Source organism: Mus caroli, unplaced genomic scaffold (genome assembly GCF_978045245.1).
Source record: "Mus caroli unplaced genomic scaffold, Mus_caroli_1 scaffold_3, whole genome shotgun sequence".
Taxonomy (NCBI): Eukaryota; Metazoa; Chordata; class Mammalia; order Rodentia; family Muridae; genus Mus; species Mus caroli.
This window is the reverse complement of record NW_028227258.1, coordinates 17,921,461-17,943,691: the sequence shown is the minus strand read 5'-3', so window position 1 is coordinate 17,943,691 and position 22,231 is coordinate 17,921,461. Positions and strand designations below refer to the sequence as shown.

The window sequence follows — 22,231 nt, the reverse complement described above, 5'->3', positions numbered from 1 at the left end:
CCCAAGTCACTAAGAAAGAGCATGCTGACCGTGTTTACATACGCACCTGAAATCTCAAGTGGATATTGAGATTTCTTGACATTCCGCCCCCATTACAGTTTAAAGAAAAACATAACCTTGCTTGGTTTGATTTGGTTCGGGGGCTGAAGGGGGTTGTTTGTTATGATGGGTAGGTTTTTCGTTGGTTTTATTTTACTTTTGCTCACTTGCTTTGATACATGGTTTGCCTGCATTACTTAGGCTGGGCTCAAACTGTCAATAGTCCTGTTTCAACACCAGGCGCTAGGACTGAAGCCGGCACCACTACTCCAGGCATGTGAACACTCTTAGGAATTTCTTTCATCTCACCTTCTCCAAACTAACCAACCATTTATTCTGAACTGTCTAAAAACTCAACAACTCTCACAGTGAAATGAAATTAATTGAAATAATACAGATTTAACCTAGAAAAAAAATCCTCTCATGTCTCTCCCAATTACTCCTTAAATTATAAACCAAACTCACAACAGAATATGCCATCTGTAGTATATCTCTCATAAAGTTCAAGTTACCAACACTCTATAATTGTCTTCTCGTCTCTGTGTTACCATTCTGTTTTTCCTCCAACATTGAGTGACATTGGGGACCTCTTAGCAGAAGCTCACCCAGACCAGCCACCAGCAGCCTCCTTTAACCACTGCTCCTCTTGCATTTCAAGAGTTTGCCAGACACAGGTGGAAATTCAAGTGGCTGAGTTCAGACCCAGCATTATCCTCCAGGCAGTTAATCGCATCAATTCACAGACTAGAGAACTACCCAGAGATCGATATAAAGATGACTTGAAACCAGGACTGCCACAGATTGTTTTTAAAGCATGGCTTTACTCCCTAGAGCAAAATGTTCTATCCAATTAGGCATCAGATGCCTTAAACTCTGTACGAAACACAGAGAAAGGCAAAGGAGACAACAGGAGAGTGAGGAGAGCTTCCGCCACTCACCTCATTTGACTTCTATCCTCCAACACACCACAGAGTCCTGGTCCGGTAAACACTGACTCCAGCTACCCCACACATTCTTCAGACCAAACCATGCAATCTTGAGAAGAACATTGGAGGCCATCTAGCTACATTCTATTGATCATCTATCATCTACCTGCAGGATCTGGCACCCGGCTGAGCAGGCAACTGGCTCTAGTCCTAAAGCCTCTTTGTTCAACTCTCCCTTTGGAACACTGAACCCTCCCCAGGAGTCCACTTCCTTGAGTTTTTGTTCAGAGTAAACTGGGACTAGGAAGGCAAAAAGGAGGAAGCCAGGACTAAAGAGCCAAAGTCGATGCTGAAACCATAACTCAAAAAAGGTTATGTCTGAGTCATTTAACAGGAGTGGGATACAAGAACACTTAATATCTGTCAATAAATCTCAACTATATATATTAATTATAGTCACTATTCATTTGATCTCAAAGATTTAGCTAAAGTTGGGCCTTTTGGCCATCAGGTAACTACCCATTTCTCTTACATTCTGAACTTACTTAGGTGATAACTAGTTGTCTGAGTCAGGGTTTCTATTCCTGCACAAACATCATGACCAAGAAGGAAGTTGGGGAGGAAAGGGTTTATTCAGCTTACAATTCCACACTGCTGTTCATCACCAAAGGAAGTCAGGACTGAAATTCAAGCAGGTCAGGAAGCAGGAGCTGATGCAGAGGCCATGGAGGGATGTTCCTTACTGGCTTGTTTCCCCTGGTTTGCTCAGCCTGCTCTCTTATAGAACCCAAGACTACCAGCCCAGAGATGGTCCCACCCACAAGGGGCCCTCCCACCTTGATCACTAATTGAGAAAATGCCTTACAGCTGGATCTCATGGAGGCATTTCCCCAACTGAAGATCCTTTCTCTGTGATAACTCCAGCCTGTGTCAAGTTGACACAAAACCAGCCAGTACACTAGTTTACCTCATTTCTCAAAGATTCATTTCAAAAAAAGTTAAGTTTACACTGAACAAACTCTTCCAAGTTTCTAGCCTAAGACTGTTGCCCTCCACACATTTTGTTCTTCCCCAAAAGTGGGAGTATTCTGACCAGAGGTAAAAGCCATTTGCATGTCAGTGAAGGGTGAGATATCTCTCAAGACTTTCACCTGCTGTTGCTTGCAAAGCTGAAAACAAACCCATTCACTATCTCTCATCTATCTATCTATCTATCTATCTATCTAGAAGAGCAGTCAAATTTCAGAAACATTTCCCAAAACTGTTTACGTGAACAGCCCTGCCTGCTTACATGCAAAATAACCAAAGCTCAATCCTAATAACTCACTATCCCAGTCAGCTAAAAACCAATTCTTCTACAAACCAGCACTTCGCGAGCCACATAACAAGGCTGAAAGAACACAATTCTATTATGTTATTGCTGAGGAATGGGGCCATTACCATTCATCTGAAGTTGGACACCTGAAAGGAACCCAGCAGAAGCACATCAAAGGCCCAGTGAAGCATGACTTCAAAAGGTACAGTCAACAGTGGCTTCTGGGAAACAGCCTGCAAATGCCAGACTCAGCTCTAGTGGCCTGACTGGGCCACCTTCCATCTGGAAGGTCCCTGAGCAGTGCCACCACTGGGTCTGCTGATAGCAAACTTCCACGGACTTCCCCGGCAATGTTTCGGTTTACTGATCTGATGAAGGTGGTCCCCACAGACTGAAGTGAGAGTCACCACGAGGCTCAGAGATAGGCTGCCCCAATCCTCCAGGGGGCTACTCAATCACTTGGCTTTGCACACGTTCCTTAATTATTCTGGATCCTGATTTCTTTTTAGGATTAAATGTGATTATTCTTAAATGTTAAAACAATACACGGAAGGTAGTCATCCCTATTGCTACTTGAAAATAACTTTACGTAGAATGATGTGTCACATGACTGCTAAATATGAAGACAAATGAGAAACCCTTTCCTGAAAAGAAATACCCATACATGCATGCGTGCACTGTGTGAGATGGACCAGTAGATTGAAAAGGTATTAAACACGACTGTGAAAAACATTTGCCAACAAAGATAAATTGATTTACTTTTCTTTTGGCTATGTTTCATCCTGGAATGACCTGAGAGGAAACCTGGGGTTAAAAGTTCAATTCTACTTTTTAAAAATTATCCTGCAGCACAATTACAGCCACTAAACACAATTGCAGACCAAATTTAATGACCCTGACTACAAAGGGTTTTTAAAGGTAGCCTTAGATGTTTTTATTATGACTATTAGTATCTAAGAACTGGTTAGCTGAAAATATGGCATGTATAAACCTGTAAATAAAAATAAATTATGAATAACTTACCCTAAAATGTATGCTATTTTTTAAAAGTCTCGATTTTTTAAGAAAATAAAATTCAGATGTTATATTCATAAAATACTTTTCTGTTTCTATATAATTTATGTTGTTTCAATTGTTTTTGACTTTTTGAGATAGAGTTTTATTATGTGGCCCAAACTGGCCTAGAACTTAATGTATGGACCAGGCTATCTCAACCTTGCAGCAATCTCCAGCCACTGCCTCCCAAGGTATAGACCAGGCTATCTCAATCTAGCAGCAATCTCTATCCTCTGCCTTCCAAGTGCCAGAAGCACAGACATGTCACACTGCAGCTGGCCATGTTCTATTTATTTTACATGTCAAATATCTGAATGTATTGAAGAATCAACTAGATGAAGATAATTTTTAATGTCTATAGTTTCTTCCAGATACAGCAAGAGATGTCATGAATCTCGGATTAAACAATGGCTTTGGATCATTCACTTTATTCAAATATTCGAAAGGAATGCTTACCTATGGCATTTTCTAGAAGGTGATATGAAATGATAGTTAATATTAAAAATAAAACAGGTGATGTAATAAAACAAAAAGGATTTCCTTGTGCTAGTTGTTCTGAGGTCCTGGTCTGTATCTACTGTCTGCCCCACCCCCTTGGGCTTTGGATGAACTCTCGGTCCTCCTAATGCCCTGCTCTCTCAGCTAGGACCCAGGTTTTCCAGGGATCCTAATTCCATCCCTGGCTCCATGCCAATCAGCCTCAGGACCCTCACTACAATTCTAGGCAAGCACACTTGGTGCTTGTTCTGGGTGACACAGCGTGCAGCTGGGGCAGCCAGGGTCTCCTACTTGAAAGAGACAAAACCTTGGGACCACAGAAAACCTGAAAGCAACCTGAGCCTTTAGACCAAGCCTTCTCTAGATGGAGATCGCCGAATTGTAATTATTGTGAGCCAGGACATTTCTTTTTTTTTTTTTTTTTTTTTTTTTAAGATTTATTTATTATATGTAAGTACACTGTAGCTGTCTTCAGACACTCCAGAAGAGGGCGCCAGATCTCATTGCGGATGGTTGTGAGCCACCATGTGGTTGCTGGGATTTGAACTCTGGACCTTCGGAAGAGCAGTCGGGTGCTCTTACCCACTGAGCCATCTCACCAGCCCCGACATTTCTGTTTAGGAAGGTTGGAGAGGCATTTTCTATAATGTGTAGAAGAGCATTTTGAGATTAAAAAAGAAAACCATAAGATGTTTGATTGATTTGAATTAGGGAAGCACCCCCACCAGAGTTTGTGGGCATGAAACTATTTCAAGCCCTGTGAAATTTAACACTGCGCTCCACGCTCTGAGCACAGACCCTCACACACATATCCACAAATGCCAAATGATTGGAGATGCCAAGTGCAAACCCCTGCTTCCTCATTTCAACCGCATGCACGCGATGTTTAAAATACCAATGCAGCTCTGTGTGCATCAGGACGAAGTGGTTGAGATACTGAGTGGGAGTGAGGCACAGAGCCGCCTGCAGCAACTCCTGCTTTGTGTTCATAACAGTATTTTGACTCATCTTGTCCATCTCTGGCAACCAGAACCTAATCCCAGCAGTTTTCTCTAAGAACAGGAGAAGAAAGTGCTACCATCATAGGTTTTGACTTTTGTACAATGTACCTATAAACCTAAGTACTCAGGAAACTAGATAGAGTTTTAAAAACATAACCACTCCTTATTCCATTGTGCAGAGGACTTCCCAAGGTATGTGTCATGTTTAAGAAACTCATGAAGGTGAGTTATTAAAGTAATGCTCTTTGATTTATCCAACAGCTATTTTCCTTTAGTAGTTCACAAGAGAAATCTTTCTATAAAGATTAGAACATATGTTAAAATCAGGATATTTGGTGACTCCTACCTTCACGTCTAACTAAACAATTAAAGTATGAGGGCTGGAGAGATGCTCAGCGATTAAGTGCAGGGGCTGCTATGAGTGTGAGAAAACTGCTAATTAAGGTGGAAGTCTGCCATTAACCAGATAGCCTTCTGGGGCTCTGCCCTGTGTGGGGGACTCCCCTCACTGGAAGGGCTTCTGCTTCTTTGAGCTTGTCAAGGGAGTTCAAAACCCCCACACCTCTAGCTGCAGAATGTCAGGTAGCCTTGGTTAAGATTACAGGTTCAACCTCCTTTCCCGCAATAAGAGCCCATTCAGCTAGCCCCTGAGATTTCTGAAATGCTTCCCGGTGCTATTGTGACTTTTCGTTACCTTAAGCCTTCAGCTAATGACCTTCCCTTCCTGGGTATTCCTTCCATCAAGAGGTACATAGTCCCTGGTTCACCCTGAAAAGTGTATGAGTTCACATCTGCCACCAAATAAAGCAATGTGAACAAGCAAGGCTCGTCTCACAAAGCTGCTTTATTAAAGATCAACATTGGGAAGGCCTTCACCTAAAAGAGCCTCACCTAAGACTCCCTGAAAAGGCTTTCTTTTCTCCTACCCCAATCAGACTGGATTCCTTTCATCCCGGCTGCACCTCCCCCTTTCCACCTGGCTTGCAGATGCCCCAAGGGGAAGGGTGAAGAGCAGATCCCCATTTCTCACCTATACCAGCTGCACCTGGGTACCCAGAGATGAGACCACAGCACTTATCCCAGACTCTACTGTTTCCCCTTCTGGTCCTGGGTAGCTGTCATCTGACAACCTAGAGGGAAACACAGGCTGTGAACCCTGCCTTCTCCAGGCTGCATGCCAGAGGCTCCCAGGCACTCCTGGCAGAAAGGCAGGACACGGTATGACACATTAGAGCATAGGGTTCAAGTGTTCCTGCCCACATGGCAGCCCAGGACTATCCATAACTCTAGGGCCAGGGGATTTATTGCCTTTTATGGACTCCACAGGTACTGCAAAGAGGTGGTACACTTGGATGGATTGCAGGCAAATGCTCATACAAAGGAAATAAAAAATATGTCTCATAAAATATTTGTAAAATTTGTAAATTTGTAAAATTCTACTATTTAAAAAAATGAATACTGAGGACCATTCTGTGATTTTTTCACCTAAAATGCATTCCTGGGTCTTTCAAGACACATGTGTCTATTGTCAAAGAGAGTATCACTTTGATCATATGAAATGATTTGGCAAGCCGCATAGTCTATAGCAATACCAGACTTCTAAACATGTGTTAATCTTATCACAGGGTCTTTTTTTTTAATTCCCTTAAGAAGGAAGTTTTGGGGGCTGGAAATGATCCAACCAATAAAGTACTTGCCTAACAAAGGCATAAAGAACTGAGTTCAGATTTCCAGAATCCTGTAATCCCCTGATGATGAGATGGGAGATGGAGATGGAGATGGATCCCTGGAGCCCACTGGACAGCTCGCACCACTTGGTCAAGTTCCAGGCTAATGAGACACCTTATCACAGACAAAGGACAGAAAGTACCTGAAGTAGAATGCCTGAAGTTGTCTTCTGACCTCAGCATCCCTGCATACACACATCTATCCACCCACACAAACACATAACACACACCTGAACTGACATACTATGAAGGAAATGTCAGAAAATGTTGCTCTATATAAGAAATGAATGTACATGGGCTGGGGACTTGGCTGCTATTTCCCTCCGTAAGATACCAGAGAGCTGCTACTGTTCATGTTGGTGATGCAGAACCTGGTATGCTGAACAACCAGTCATCCAGAACGTGTAAAACACTCCCATTCTGGTGAGGCATTTTATTGGTTCTGGTTCATAAGAGTCTAACTATAGAGTTTTATTCTCTATGCCAAGCCTTAAAATTCTATTGGAACAGACTTTAATGCCTGTGAATGGGCTTCAGGATTTTTACATCAGCTTTTGCTCCCTATGTCAAAGATATAAACAAAATAACTACTATAGTTTATATTGAAAATATACCTCCCTGGACTTTTAAAGCCAAACAAGAATTATAAGGGGAAAAAAACAAAAACATTTTGAGTGTGAAAATCTGGAAGAGGGGGGCAAAGAAAAAGAAATGCAAGGGTTTAGAAAGTGGAAGAAAATAGATATGAGGACAAAAGGAATGACTGCTAAGTGTAGGGTGACAACGGAAACTTCTGGAAACTGTCCCCAAACAGACCTGCACTTGATAGGGTTTTGCAGGAAACTTGGAGCACAACTTGTCCTGAGTCTCCACGACTTCCTACAACCTGGAGGTGATCACCTGCTAGTGTGCTCACCCCAGGGCACGATCAGCCTCGTAGGGCCCCAAAGCAGCCTGGGAAAGCTGTTCATGCTGAAGCTATATAAATCCTCAGGTACAATGAGAAGTGACTGGTAATGTTCACACTGTGATTAGCATACTTTAAGCACAATAAACCTTCTAATCTGTTGGGTACTATTTACAAACATAAAGAAAATAAAGCATGGAACCAACCAAACGTAACTTTACCCCCTGAGTAGCTCTCAACAGTCCTGAATACAGTGGGTCATTTACAGTCTCAGCTTTCGAGAACAACAGAAAAGTCTAACCTCCTGCATCTAGATTATGTGGCACCTGGGCTTAACAGACCTAAATATGAATAATACCCAGATGTACACAGGTCACTTACTCCTAATTCTCTCTCCATTCTGCATCAGACATCTATTCTGTACCTACTATGAGCTAACAACAGAACAAGAATGAATCCATAAACCACCCTGATGTCAAAGACAAGGGATCTAATACTGCATGCCAAATTCTGCAAAGAAGGAAGCTGATGATCTGGGGCAGGGAGGAGGTTGTTAGGAGCTGAGGGGAAGAGCAGAAAAGATAGATGAAGGATGTGAGTTTGAGCTTGAGTATGAAGCCTGAAAAAAATGATCAGCCAGTCGATCATGAGACAGACTATATATCAAGAGAGATAGGAAATGGGAGGTTAAAATCCCCAAAGATTAAAGCCTGTTGAAGTTTGGGAAAGAGAATGTAATGTCCAAGTACTGGCCAAACCATGGGGCTCTTCTAGGAGCTACTGAGGAGACTGGCATAACCTTAAGAATAATGAAAGGCTGTTGATAGTTGACTGAAAAACAATTATTAACATTTATTCATCATCTATTACTTATCAAAGATTATTCTAGGCACTTTGTAAAAGTGTATCTTTTTAATCCTCATCACAGCTTTATAAAGTAGGTAATGTTTAAAAGTAGACTTTATAGATTAATCTGAAGTATACAGAAGAGTTCACTGACTAGCGCAGTGTACCACAAGGTTCAGGATTTGGCCTAAGCATAATGGCTTACAGCATCTCTTCCTAAAACCATGCAAACAAACCTTCTCTCAGAGAGTAACAGGACAGCCCAAGCAACTGAGCTACTCCATGCTACAAACATCAACCTGTTCCCCGGGGACTGACTCTAGGTAAACCTCGGCAATGATAAACAGGTCAGGAACTCTAGAGAAGAGACCCTCACTCACCACACCCATTACAACTATTGAATACATCACTGTTTCATAGATTGTCTTTACAGACACCTCTACTTCAGGCACTACAGAAGGATACAGGAGAAAATTTTCTCAAGGGCAACCCCAGAATTACATTGCCTTAAAGAGTTTAAAATCTAATTGCTCACTAAAATTATCCTATTTATAACAGGCAATAATTGATGGAAGGTACTTACTCAAAAATAACTTCAGCATTGAAAATAAAAAAGTAAAGTTTTTTTTTAAAAAAAAAAAAAACCTGGTACATATAAATGAGATATTGTCTCATAGAATTATATGTAAAAGTAGATGACTTACATGTAAGTTTACATATAGACAGAATTCTGTAATTTCACATCCTGAAAATTTTGGAATTAGAAAGTTTAACCCTAACAATACTTCCATTACATTTTCTACTTGAAAACTTTTTTTGAAAACTTTTTAAACTGTCCAAATTAATAAGATTGTGTTGATGGCCACCATGACAAGTATATTCAGCTATTCGATATTATCATTATTTTTACAATAACCTAAATATATTAGTTGTCAGAACTGCACTGAATAGCTAATTCTATTTTCAAATATTTACTAAATTATGCTTCCAAATTTTAAAATCCAAAACCACTGTTTCATTTTCCTTCAAGCCTCTCATTGAGAGACTGATGCTATGAACTCCACTCCCTCCATGTTGAACTTCCCACTGACCAGAGGTGCTTTCCTACCATGCATTAGACTTCCTTCTCAAATATGCAAATGTATAACATTCTTACACTAGTTTGCAAGCCAATTGTTATCCAATATAATAAATTGTCTCCTTGTTTTACTCTGCGTCTCCTCTGAGAAACTTTCTAGGATACAAGGTCTAGATTGTGTGCACTCTTTTTCAAAACCTGAACATCTAGGGTTCCTTTCCTGTCTGTCCTTCTCAGGCAAGGCCTATTTCCTGAGCTCTCTTTCTCAGGACTCTGTGATGGTCAGCACTGTGCTCGCATGCTTACCAATTTGTGCTCAGCACCTACCAGGGCCTCCCATACTCCTGCTAAGCACACCAACAAATTAAGAGCATTGTCCAAGGAATAACTTCCAAGTGTCAGGAAGCCATAAAGATCAAGTATGTGTTCTTGTGAAAATTTGTATCCTGAGGAATTTCACTATCTTATCCATCTTTTGCAACTCTCACTTCTTTAAGCCATGGAGGCATAAATCTGAAGAGCAGCCAGGATGTGGTCTCTGCGGTCAGATCCATAATTGTAAACTAATGCAAAGCCGCTCTTACAAATCCTGAATCATAAACTTTCAACACCTTTTCCATCCTCCCACACCTACTCTGCCTGGCAAGGTACAATTTCTTGTTCTTTGACAGTTCACCCACATCCCACACCTCAGCATGAGAACTGCACTTAAATATCACTACTCTGGATGGAATGAGTTTCTCTAAAGTCATCTCTTTTAAATGTATTATATCTTCATTTTCCAAACTATGTTCCAGAAAAGCCCGGTGTAGTCATTCCCACACGTATCAGAATCACTCACCTGGGAGGCTTGTTCAAACATAGACTAGGGGCTGAACCTTCTGAGGTTCTAATTCAGTGTCTGGGGCAGGGCCAAAGTGGTGGTGTTGCTCCAGAGGCTGCACCTACAAAGTACCTCCCATGGTGGGAACAGATATTGTATGGTGGTAGGTGAGGGAGAAAAGAAATCTACTCTCAAAGTGTTTGCAAATACTACATGTTCAGTGTGCTCTCTTACAATTTTACTACACTCGTTAACTTATTATAAGCTTTGCAAACTTCTGCAGCAAAGTTACATGTTTGACACTGTTTATCAACCAAAATTAATTGACCCTGGAATGGTCAGATCAAAGAGCAATAGTACCCCCTGACCCTGCTTGGTATAATATACTTTGAACAGAGGGCAGGGGGAATGTATTTGGCTGTTTAAAACTGTTTTCCTTACATATATTTCAGCAGAAAGGGATTCCATCATAGGAAATAAGTCCAGCTCTTACCGCATATGACTCCTGTCCAAACAAAATAATAATACCTCAACCACCTCAGCTTCAGTTCAGGCTGTATATCCACGCATGTACAATAATTCACACGATTACATTGAACGAATCTCTCTCTCTCTCTGTCTCTCTCTCGTATGTGTGTGTGTGTATGTGTGTTTCTTGATATAAAGTAAATATCAAGACCATAAAACATCCCAATTAGTAACCCAATTAATTAAAAAGTATGCATAATTTGAAAACATTTTCATCTGCTTCTGAAAGCTACAAATCCCTTTCATTTGCTGACATTTACTAATAAAGCCCTAGGGTTCTGGGATGAGCTTGGGCCAAGCATTTTCTTATAGAAGATCTTATCTGATGTCTACACACATCTGCTATGAAGCTGATAGGCATTTCTCTCACTGCAGAGTGAGTCACCAGCTACCTGGAACTACGTGGCCGCACGTCTTTCCACGCACATTCCAGGTCTTCCATCCCCGTTCAATGTTAGTAACATTTTTCCTCCTCTTCCTTTTCACATGCAAATATTGCATGTGAAACTCTTTCACAGCAAAATACAGTCAAGCGCTGCTAGACCAGAAGCTGAGTGTGGCTTCCACAATAACACTCGTCAGAATCAGAATGAACAGCAAGATGAGAGTGAGCAGCAAAGCCACCAGGGAGGAGTTAACCGACCTTTACCAAGTAGCTGTCTGAGGAATGATCTGTAAATTCAAGTGCCTAACCCAGGCCTGGCTCACTTTAACTCCTCTCCCACTTGTTGAATCTGGGAAGAGTGAATAATGGACGATAATTTTAAAACACAGAAACACAGACATGTTAGAAAAGGAGAACTTTGTCCTTTACATACAATGTTACTTTTCAGGGATTTTTCTAGATTTCCAGTGAACAGCCTGACCTTACTTTACAATCACACTAATATCCATACAGAAAAACATCCACCTTCAAGTCACACCCTGCAAAGGAAGGTGCTTTGCTGGTCAAGCCTTGGCTAATTAAACCAGAGAGCCAAGGGGAGGGTGAGGAAGGGAAGGGCCGCCTGTTCCACAAGCTCTACTGTAGGAACAGTTAGTGTCCATCAGCCAAATTAAATCACATTTCACACTGTAAGAAAGATTTCCTGTAAACTTACAGGGGTGGTGGTGGTGGTTATCTTGCTTTTTGTTTGCTTTAGAATTCAGTATTCGGGAGTTTATTTTTGCAATTTCACCATTTTGAAAGTAATATGCATTTCAATTAAAAATTTATGTCTGCTTGGCAGTGACTTTAATTTCTACATTTTATAGTCAAAATTGTTACCTTTGGAAATGTAAGATTTTTAACTCATTACCACTAGAGAAAAACTACTGATTTTAGCTTCAACTATTTTATATTATGAGCACACATCTACCTTTCTGATGCATAGGCAGAATGAATGTTTTCCTACATCAGAAATACCAGACTTCAGGCATGAGGCGGGATAGCAATTATGCATCTGTTTCCATTTTATTATTATTATTGCACAGAACTTTCCAGATGTTCCTCTCTCGTTGCTATTCCCCAGATAGCACACCTAGTAAGTTCTTTTTATGATCACCTTTAGAACAGTAACAAAATAAGACTAACAGAAAGGATGCTTATAATGAATCATAATGATTGCATACTTTTATAAAAGAAGGAGGAGGAGGAGGAAGAGGAGGAAGAAGAGGAAGAAAGGAAAGGAGGGAGAGGAGAGAGAGAGGAGAGAGAGGGAGAGAAGGAAGGTGGGTTAGAGGGAGGGAAGGAGGGAGGGAGAGTAGGTAGGCGAGAAGGAGGGAGGGAGAAAGGGTGAGAGGAAGAGAGGGAGAGAGGAAAAGAAAAGCTCTGCAATGACAGTCTGCCTTGAAGTAGCAGTGAGGGAGGGTAAAGACATGGTGGGAAGCATGCAAGAGAAGATGGCTCTGCAGGCAGTCTGGTCCCTTCAGATACTATGCCTGTCACAGGCAGAGAAGATAGCTCTGCAGGTATCTGGTCCCTTCAGATACTATGCCTGTCGAAAGACAATCCCAGGGTCAAGGGCTCAAAGATTGCATCAGGCAGGACAGGACATGAGCAGGATCCCTTCAGCTCTATCTGAAGCTGAGCATGGAGGCTGAGCGTGAGCATCAACCTCTGCCAACGCAGTGCAGCCTAAAGCATCATGTGAGCCATGCTTGAGGAACCAATGCTCTATTGATCCTTTACAGATATGCCTTCAAAGATTGAAATCCTACATTTGCTAACGTTTCACTGATTCCTTTGTATCTTACCTAGGCATTATCAAGAAAAGGAAAAAGGCAAATTTGCATTATTCCTGTAAAATTATTTTTTCTACAAGTAAAAACAAGATCTACTCAAGCATTCAATACCAAAAGGAAAGAAATACTATCCTTAATACAAAAGCCTACAAAAAAAAATTATTGCATGCCTGGACTCAACATTTAGATACCGTGGAAAAACATATCCTTTGTTTGTATTTAAATTCTTTACAACACAAAGGGCATTCATGGGTTCTCTTGACTGTCTTGTTAAAGTGTTCTGATTCGTATGCACTGAAAGTCATTTTGTCACCATACCGTGTGATTCCTTAACTGCAGTATAGACTTGCCTGGTTCCCCGGCCTCTCTGCCATACTGTTTCAACAACAAAGCAAGCCTGAACTCTTCTTCTTTCTTCTCAATGATGTGCTGAGGGAAAATGGTCCAGATCTTGCTAGAGGAAAGGAAAGTCAAAGGTTGGGTCTCAGGGAAAGAGGCCACAGAGGACAGCCTGGCTCCCCTATGGAAATGTCTCAGATCTGACACCTGTGCGTGTGCTTGCATTGACAGCCAGAGAAGGAGCCACAACAGAATGCCAGAGATTAAATATGACCCCTTTCCTTCCCTCTCCAAAGCTTCTTTGGGGTTGCTCATTTGGATGGTCATAGTTCCCGAGTCTGCAATGATATTTGGAGCCTCTCTGGTATCCAAACAACTTGAACAACTACTCAAAGGAGATTCTATACTCCAAACATCCTATCTGATAGATACAGGAGGAGGTCTATCCAGTCACATCCATAATGACAACTTCTAATCACTGAATCTGATAGAAAATAGAAGCTGGAAAATGATTTTAATACCATGTATAATTTTATCATAGTTATAGACCAAAACAAAAATCTACCTAACAAAAATGATTTTAATCAAAAATATGCCAAGCTCCACATTTAATAAAATTTCTTGGTTTGCCATTTGTGTGTGTTTATGTGTATAAATCCAACATTCTAATTAAGGTTTTGTCTTCTTTCATAATTAAAAGTTCTCAATTTGTAAATCAAAACTAATTTATATATGCCACACATACAGTAAACTTATTTTATAATTTGGTTATTCTATCAAGATGCATAAAATAACTAGCATATTTTAAAATGTAACAGTTTGAATATTTTTAGATGATATACTACTGTCTGCATTTTAGACAAAACAGTGAAATAGTTAGTTTTAGCAGTTCAGAGTCAGCTAAGATACTTGCTCTGTTCAAACAATGCCCAGAAAGGAAATCAAGGGGCCAGTAATTCACCAGCACAAAAAGAGGGTGTGGGATGAAGACTGTGTGGGGAAGAAAAAAACTATGGTCAAGACAGTCTGGGGCTTTCTCTATGGAGATCTGAGGAAAGTGTTGGCAGTAATTGGCACAAAAAATAAAACATCAAAATTTGAACAAATTAGCTTAAGCTTTTGACAAGCGAATGAGTAGCTCAGCTAGACCCTTTAACTGCAACCTCCCTGCAACTTCGAAGGGAATCTAAATACCATACGAGGCAGGGTTTGCTTGTTTGTTTTTTATTGTTTCCTTAAAAATCTTTTAAAGTATATTGTGAGTGTCTTATGCTTGCTGTGCTGCAGAGAATAACCATGACCTTCTGATCCTTCTGCCTCAACCCCATGAGTGCTGGGATTACAGGTCTGAGCTTCCATACTTGGTTGTATGTGGGGCTGAGGAACGACCACTTCCCTGTATGCTAGGCAAGCACTTTAAACGTGAGCCATGACCTCCAAGGAAGCTCTAAGCTGAAGGGACTGCAAAATTAGGTTAAGCTGTCCTCAACCCATGGGCTGCTCAGGTAGACACTTGTAGCCTTTATCGCACCTTGGACAGGAAATAGACCTGGGAAGTAAATAAATCAACAAAGATGCTTTGTTGGAAAGAGTGTGTTGCCTGCAGTGTACATTCCTGGTTCTTTCTTATTTTAATTCATGACCCATGATCATTAACTCCTTTTCCGTGGTTACTTGTCTCTGGAAACCACTTCCTAATCAAGGGTTACCCAGCTTGGGGTGAGGGGCTCACAGTTCCAAGCATCAGACTCTCTTCCAACTCACACCTGTGTGTGCACTGCATCTGAAGGCCCACAAGGAGAGGGGTGGGTGTGAGAAGGAAAGCAAAGCGAATTTTCCATGAAGTCATTTCTTCCAGCACTCACCCAACAGCAAAGGGCCCCTCTTTCCCTGGCCTCACCAACCGCAGGGTTAAGCAAACTTCTGAAAACCAACCAGCTGTATCTCAGAATTCCTTAAGCACTTCTGCCATTCTTTGGGGTTGCTAAATTGGGATGGGAGCTAAGAAAGAACACCATAGTCTCAATAATAAATTATCTTGAAAATACTTCACCGAGGCATTTTCAAAAGTTCCTGCTTGAAGAGGAAGACTCGTGCTCTGGCATAAGCAACGGTTGCCTGTGGAAATGTTTGCCTGGCATTGGAACCAAAAATTAACTCGTAACCATGAATCCAAAATACAATTCTATCTAGGGCATGTTTTAGAAATATCATTTCCATTCATACTCAGTCATGATTTATAGCTTAGTCAACAGAAATGCTACCCTATAAAACAGCAGGAGTATTAATACTAAAACAACTTCCCACTCTGACCTCGGCACCATTTCAGCAGCCATGAGGCAAGTAGAGTGCTCTGGAGGCAATGTACAACATGAAGGGTCCTAAGAATCTTAGGGAGACTGGTTACCAAGGGACTGTGTCTATGATAGTGATGTTTGACTAGCTCTGCATACACATCTCAGGAGAAGGCTATCATTGTCACTGATATCACTGCTAGATATATGCAGATAAGAGTAAAAGATGACATCCACACAGCCCAAGGGACTCAATGTCATAGACCACATGAAGAGTGGAAAGATGGGAGGCTAGTCATCTCTCCACCTTTTCTCTTCAACCTTGTCCATCTTCTTCCTCATTCTTTCTTGAGATCTCCACATCCCCTTTTCCTATAATGTATCAGTTTACAGATATCCAATCACAGTTACCTATGTCTGACATGTTGGGAACTTTGTATTGCAAAAATAAAAGTGCTTTCTGGTTTTTTTTTTTTTTTGGTTTTTTTTTTTTTTTTTGGTTTTTCGAGACAGGGTTTCTCTTTATAGCTCTGGCTGTCCTGGAGCTCACTTTGTAGACCAGGCTGGCCTCGAACTCAGAAATCCGCCTGCCTCTGCCTCCCGAGTGCTGGGATTAAAGGCGTGCGCCACCACGCCCGGCTTGCTTTCTGTTTTCTAAGAGCTCTTGGTTCAAGTAAAATATTAGTTTTTAAAAAGTGTTATCATTTGAATATCTTTCCCCTCCCACATTTGGGTTTGACCTTGGTGGCAGTGTTGTTGGAAGGTGGGGCACTTGGAAATTGTTTAATGATAATATAAAAGAATGAGTCAGCAATCTTTTGTATCCTCTCAATTTGACCTTCTGCTATATGGCGACAGTTGAGGGCACTTTGATTTTGGACTTCCCATCTTCCAAAACTAGAGGTCATTTAATCATGTTCTTCATCAATGACCTCATTGGCCACTGTAGCACAATCAGAATTAAGACAATGAACAATGACCCCATAGTTCCAGGCCAGTACACAGAAGTATCTCATTATTAAGGAAGGAATAGGGAAGACTCACAACTCATAGTCATGTGTCAAAGATTTTTTAAGTGAAGTCACCACTTAGAACATCATCTCAAATCAAATTTCAACTCATTTGCATGTATCATGTTCAGTATTAAAAACAAGCTTAGGTAAAAAAATAATTTATATGAAATGCACATATATCTTAAGCTTTCTGACACAAGTTTGCTATTACTAAATCTTTTTTATTGAACTTTGAAAAAGAGCTAAAGAAAACCTACCTGTGGAGTGTTTACTAATATAAACTAGTTTCAGAATTCATGTTTTTAATTACTAAGTTGTAACACCTTTTGGCTTTATTTTTGCCACATTTTTCAGTAGCAATAAATTTAATTTCAAAAGAAAGTCTGTATAGATTATGGAGTTGAGCATAGCTGCGTAACACATAAATAAGTCTCAGGCAGCTTTAGAGCATATTAAAGAGAGTTGTGAAATATATGTGTAAACATGAAATTCTGAAGTGCTAATCCAGCAACGCTTAAGTATGAGTTCCAGTTTATAAACAGATGCTTTGAGAGCTCCTTGAAATGTAGCGAACAGTCCTGGTGTGCCCTGTCACAGCTGGTAAGAGTTAAAACACACTGTGAGCTCTAATGACCTCTCTTAGACTCTATTATTCTAATTATTGTGAATTCCATATTTCTGAGAAGTCAGGCTATAGCAACACATGCTATTTGGTTGAAGTTAGTGCTAAAACCAAAATGAGTTTTTTGTTCATGAGTCTCTGAAAATCCAGTAGATTTGCAATCTGTGTGATCTGGCTAGCGCCTATACAGAAGAATTGAAAACAGGTCTACATAGCTGAGGTTGTTATTTTATAACCTGAGTACAATTTCCCTTTAAGAACAAGTGACCTTTAAGAGTTATCATCTCATTAAGTCTAAGGAGCCTCTGTTATAAATTGTTACCATATTTCTATGAGAGAGTGTGTGTAATCATAAGTCACTGAGTAGTAGTTACAAACAGTTTCTCATGGAACACACTGCATGGTCCCGAGAGCAAGCAATAAAGGAAGCTCACCTTCCCACTTGCTGATCTTGGAACCATGAACATGTGGACTCCAATGAGAGACAAACAAGCAGGTCCTCTATCATTTAAGTTCTCCATTCTGGAAATTTGGAACTGGGTAAGGTTTTCCAATGAAATAATGGGGGTTTTGTGGATGGCTTATTCTGACTTTTAAAATATATTTAATAGCAACTGATTGGGGCAGGGGAACAACCACAATCTTTGGACTCTGACCACAGAATTTGAATTCCTCATCTGCATAGCCAAGCTGTAGTACCTTTGGGGAACTCTAACAATCTTTTCACCAGCGTATGATGGGAGTTTTGATGACCCTCATGGAATGGAGTTTAGGAAGAGCACACTGAATGAGATGCACTCCCAGGCTTCCAGGATCTTAGTTTTGTTCTTAATGCTGGTAATAAATCTGGGCAATTAGATGCATAGAGCTGCTCGCTAATCAGGAGGTAATGGGCTAGAGAGAGCTAAGTGCAGAATGGCAGGGTGTTTTAAGAACTGTTCATTTTGGCAGGGACATTCTCTTCCAAATAGAACCGAGTAAAATATTTTCAGAGCCACAGTATTTTTTCTTAACGGGTGAGGTGAATTTCTTCCACTCTGGACGCACAGCCGGTTGCATCTGAAGACTGGCGAGTGCTTGCTGACAGCTCTGCTCCTTATCCTTAAGCACACACTGACATATTCTCACACAACCCCTGTCAGCATGTGCTTGAAAATCTCAAGAGTGTCCAGATGAGAGCCAAAGGTCACAACCAGTGCTATATTTGTGAAGGGCTGAATACGGGTCCCCAATCTGAGCCCTCACAGGGGAGGGGAAGATCTTGTTTACACACAGTCAGTATAAACAGCTGTTCAAGGACTGTGACTGGAAAGGCTGTTGAAAGGACCTGGAGCTAAATATACCTCCACTGGTAGTGACCTGGTGCCTAAAATTTCGGAAGAGTCCTCCTCTGCAGTGTATGTTGAAATTCCTGCTTAGACACACCTGACATCAGAGTTGGCAGCACCTTATGCCATCAGAAATGGTTTCAGCTCAAATCATAACTTAGTTCAGTGGCTATTTGTATAGTATAACACTTAGACTAGTCTTTTAGACTAGGATTACACACACACACACACAAAATTCTGCAAATATGCATAAAGGCTGAAGGCATCTGAGAACTTGCATTTCTCCACTTTAAGAAAAAAGGAAGAAATACATTTGACCAGTTTCCCTCAGACTAAAGAAGCTCTCACTAAAAAAATGAACTTTGGCTGAAAGCTAATCCTATATAAGACAAGGCAGGCTTGAGAAAGCCTGGAGAATGAATATATAATTCTTTTCTATAAAGATCCACTTATTTCACTTTTCACCAAACCAGTATAGATGAGCATTTCCTCAAGGAGATAGCACACATTTGAATTCTTCACAATCATAAGCAGTAACACAAGATGAATAACAGTGTTGTGGTTAAATATTTACTGAGATACATAATCTTGACTAAGATTCAAGAGTATTTTAAAGTTCTTAGAATTTCTATCAGGATGTACAATCTGTAAGATCCTTTCTTGTTTCTTCTGTTGAGTTCCTTATTTCCAGTACCAAGAATAGCCTCTGGCACATGGCAGGTGCTCATCTGTTAGCAACATGACCTGGGAGCTCCAAGCTTAGGATGCACCAGCAATGTATAGCATCATCTCACACCCCTGTCTAGCCCTCAACTGAAGTATTTGTTTCATTATGTGTAAAAAGGGCATGATGACAATACCTACCCCATACAGTCATTAGGAAAACTAAGTGATGAGCTATTCTCCCAAGACTAATGCCTGGTATTAAAGTACTGCTTCAGGTCAGCCCAGATAAGATCGTTCTCAAAGGCTCAACACTTTGTCCTTTCCCGTTTTCTTCTGTTTGATGCTCTGCCTCTGTATCTGCATGACATCACTAGTCTCTGCTAAGCCCTGACAGGAACATGTATATCCCACCCTAAGCTTCCCACAACAATAAAGTGATGAGTTCTAAAACAGCTGGAATACATCTTCCCTTCCTCCCTCGTCAGTCAGGTATTTGATGACAACCATACAAAGGTAACTAATACAATGGAAATTTATTTCACTCAGTTCTAATACTGAGAGATCCTAGACAGGGGGGGAACAACAGAGCAGTGTCTGGGAAGGGGTAGTCTCCACGTCTAGTGTCTTGCTGGTGGCTTATTAAGAGATGGGAGACTAGAATAGGGAGCAGGAAGGAAGGACACTCTTAACTTCTTTAAGGGACTCTTGTCCTCACGACTTAATGACCTCAATACTATCACTGCACCATTTAGTTTCAACATATAAATCTGAGGTCAGAGCATAGCACCATAATCAAACAGACAACGTAACAAAGTTACTTTTGACGTTTTGTTCTCTAGTTGACACATTAACAACTGAAACAATTACTTGTCTTCGTAATATTAACTGTACTGAGTTGTGTAACTTCTACACAATCAACATTTTAGAAAATGAAATGAGTAGCAACAAAGCAATTCTTAGAACCATCACATCCAAGCATGCTGGCACATGTCTGTGACCCCAGTACTTAGAAGAGAAAGAAAAGTGGATCAGTAGGCCAGCCTGGCTACAGAGTAGGTTTAAGGCCAACCTTGGGTACACAGTAAGTTCAAGGACATCCTTGGCTATATAGTTTGTTCAAGGCTAGCCTTGCTACATAGTAAGTTCAAGGCCAGCTTTGGTTACAAGTAAGTTTAAGGCCAGCCTTGGTTACATAGTAAGTTCAAAGTCGGTCTGGAACCTGTCTCAAAATCCTTTAATATTACATTTGTTTCCCATTAGTACCCATAGGTACTAAAAAATTCAGCAGAGGATGCTGAAGCATTTAAAAATACAGTCTCTGGTATGCAATGCTTTCAGACATGTTCAATGTTAGTAGTGTTAGAATGATAAGGCCGTGGGCATCAGCCATATTGCTGTCTTTTCCCAAGTTAGCAGTGTACAGAAGATATCCTCTTAAAATTCTAGGGAGCAGAAGTAAACCTAAGCTTCCAGCCAGCAGCGTAGCCAAGAGTCAACAATCTATAGAGAGTACTAGCATTAAAATATTGGGGTTTTGTGTGAGATACCTCAAATGTACTCTCAATTTATAATATTTTGTTTCATAATGACAATTAAAACCACATATATACTAACACAAAGCAAAATGGTTTATTGACTATATGTAGAGATAAAAGGAAAGCTAATACAGAAGAAATAAAAATACACAAAGGTACCACATTTGATTTAAAGAAATAATAAAACTCCAATATGCTAGAAGCCTGAAATACTGACTCACAGATGTAAAGATCTTATGATATGAGGGACTGTGATGGGTTTATACACGTCTCTTTTCTCCTGTTAGTTTACTTTTTCTGGGTTCAGCATACATGAATGTACTCTGCCATACATGTGAGGCTAGCACTGGACATGTGTGCCCCATTCCTAGTCCACACTCATTCCTTACGACCGCACTAGACAGGCTGTGAGATGAGTCACATTCTCTGGACTAGATGCAGAAGTCAATGCTAAGAGTAATCAAGAAAATCTCCCAAGATGCTGGCAGAAGCTGTCAATGGGAATGATTCAGTTTAAATTCCAGCATCCATGTTCTTCACACCATCTCCCTCAAATCAGTGAAATAGAAACTAATGTGATTATTGATATTCCCAGCCCTCCCAAAGCTAGCAAAATAAAACTATCGATGATAGCGGCTAAGAAGGTGTGCTGCTGTTTTTGAAGACCTGTGATCTGATGCTTACAATGAAGAACCACATATAATTCCAGTGTTAGAAGGAGCATGACGTGGCATAAGTACATGAGAAAGATATTTCCTGGGAAAACATACAGAATTCATGACAGCACCATGCGACAGTTAAAATGTTTCAGGCCCATCAACAGAGATATGCCCAGGTCATTTTTGTCACATTAGGAAACGATGACCACTACCGCCATGTTGCAGCCTGACTGGCAACAGAATGCAATAACTGTCCAGATGGACAGGTCTAAGAGGGATACGGAAATAATGAAGAAAAGCTCATTAAGGTAGCCAAGTTCAAAAGACTTACTTTTAAACTCCTTTTCCCATTCATGGCATTGGTTTGCGTGGCACATATATTTTATCCTGAAAAATGAACTTTAGAATTCTGCAGTATAATAACACCAACAAAGGGCCTGGACGAGTTTGACACACAGTAAGCAGCAGACAGGGTCAGCTAACATTGATACTGTTGCTCCTTACCCAGTATGGCACTAGGCATTTTTGTATACAAAGTTGCTATAATCCTGATGACCTCAGTTAAGTCCTCAGTTCCTAGCGTTGGGTCTGGTTTACTAATAGGAAGACAGGATGCAGGAATAGTAAGTTACTATATAGGTTCATCCAAATGATAAACTGAGTGACCTCTCTATCATGCATTCTATAGTCCAGACTCTAACAACTAAACATTCAATATGTAGCCCTGTCAAAAATGTACGCTCAACAGTAAATGCTGGGTGATGTTATTTTGACAGTAACATGGCATGGATTTAGGAAGGCTTTCTTC

At 40.6% G+C, this 22,231-nt stretch overlaps 1 protein-coding gene across 2 annotated transcripts in view; it reads right to left on the bottom strand.

Annotated features, from left to right (window-relative positions):
• The window catches only part of Bmpr1b (bone morphogenetic protein receptor type 1B), a 335,320-nt gene that overhangs the window by 271,339 nt on the left and 41,750 nt on the right, over positions 1-22,231 (bottom strand). The window contains exon 1 of one of the 2 annotated variants that reach the window (XM_085835483.1): positions 978-1,101. The exons of the other annotated variant lie outside the window; for it this stretch is intronic. The gene's annotated coding sequence lies outside the window, so the exon portion shown is untranslated. Of the gene's footprint in view, positions 1-977; positions 1,102-22,231 lie in introns of those variants that run through there. 2 annotated transcript variants of the gene reach the window in all.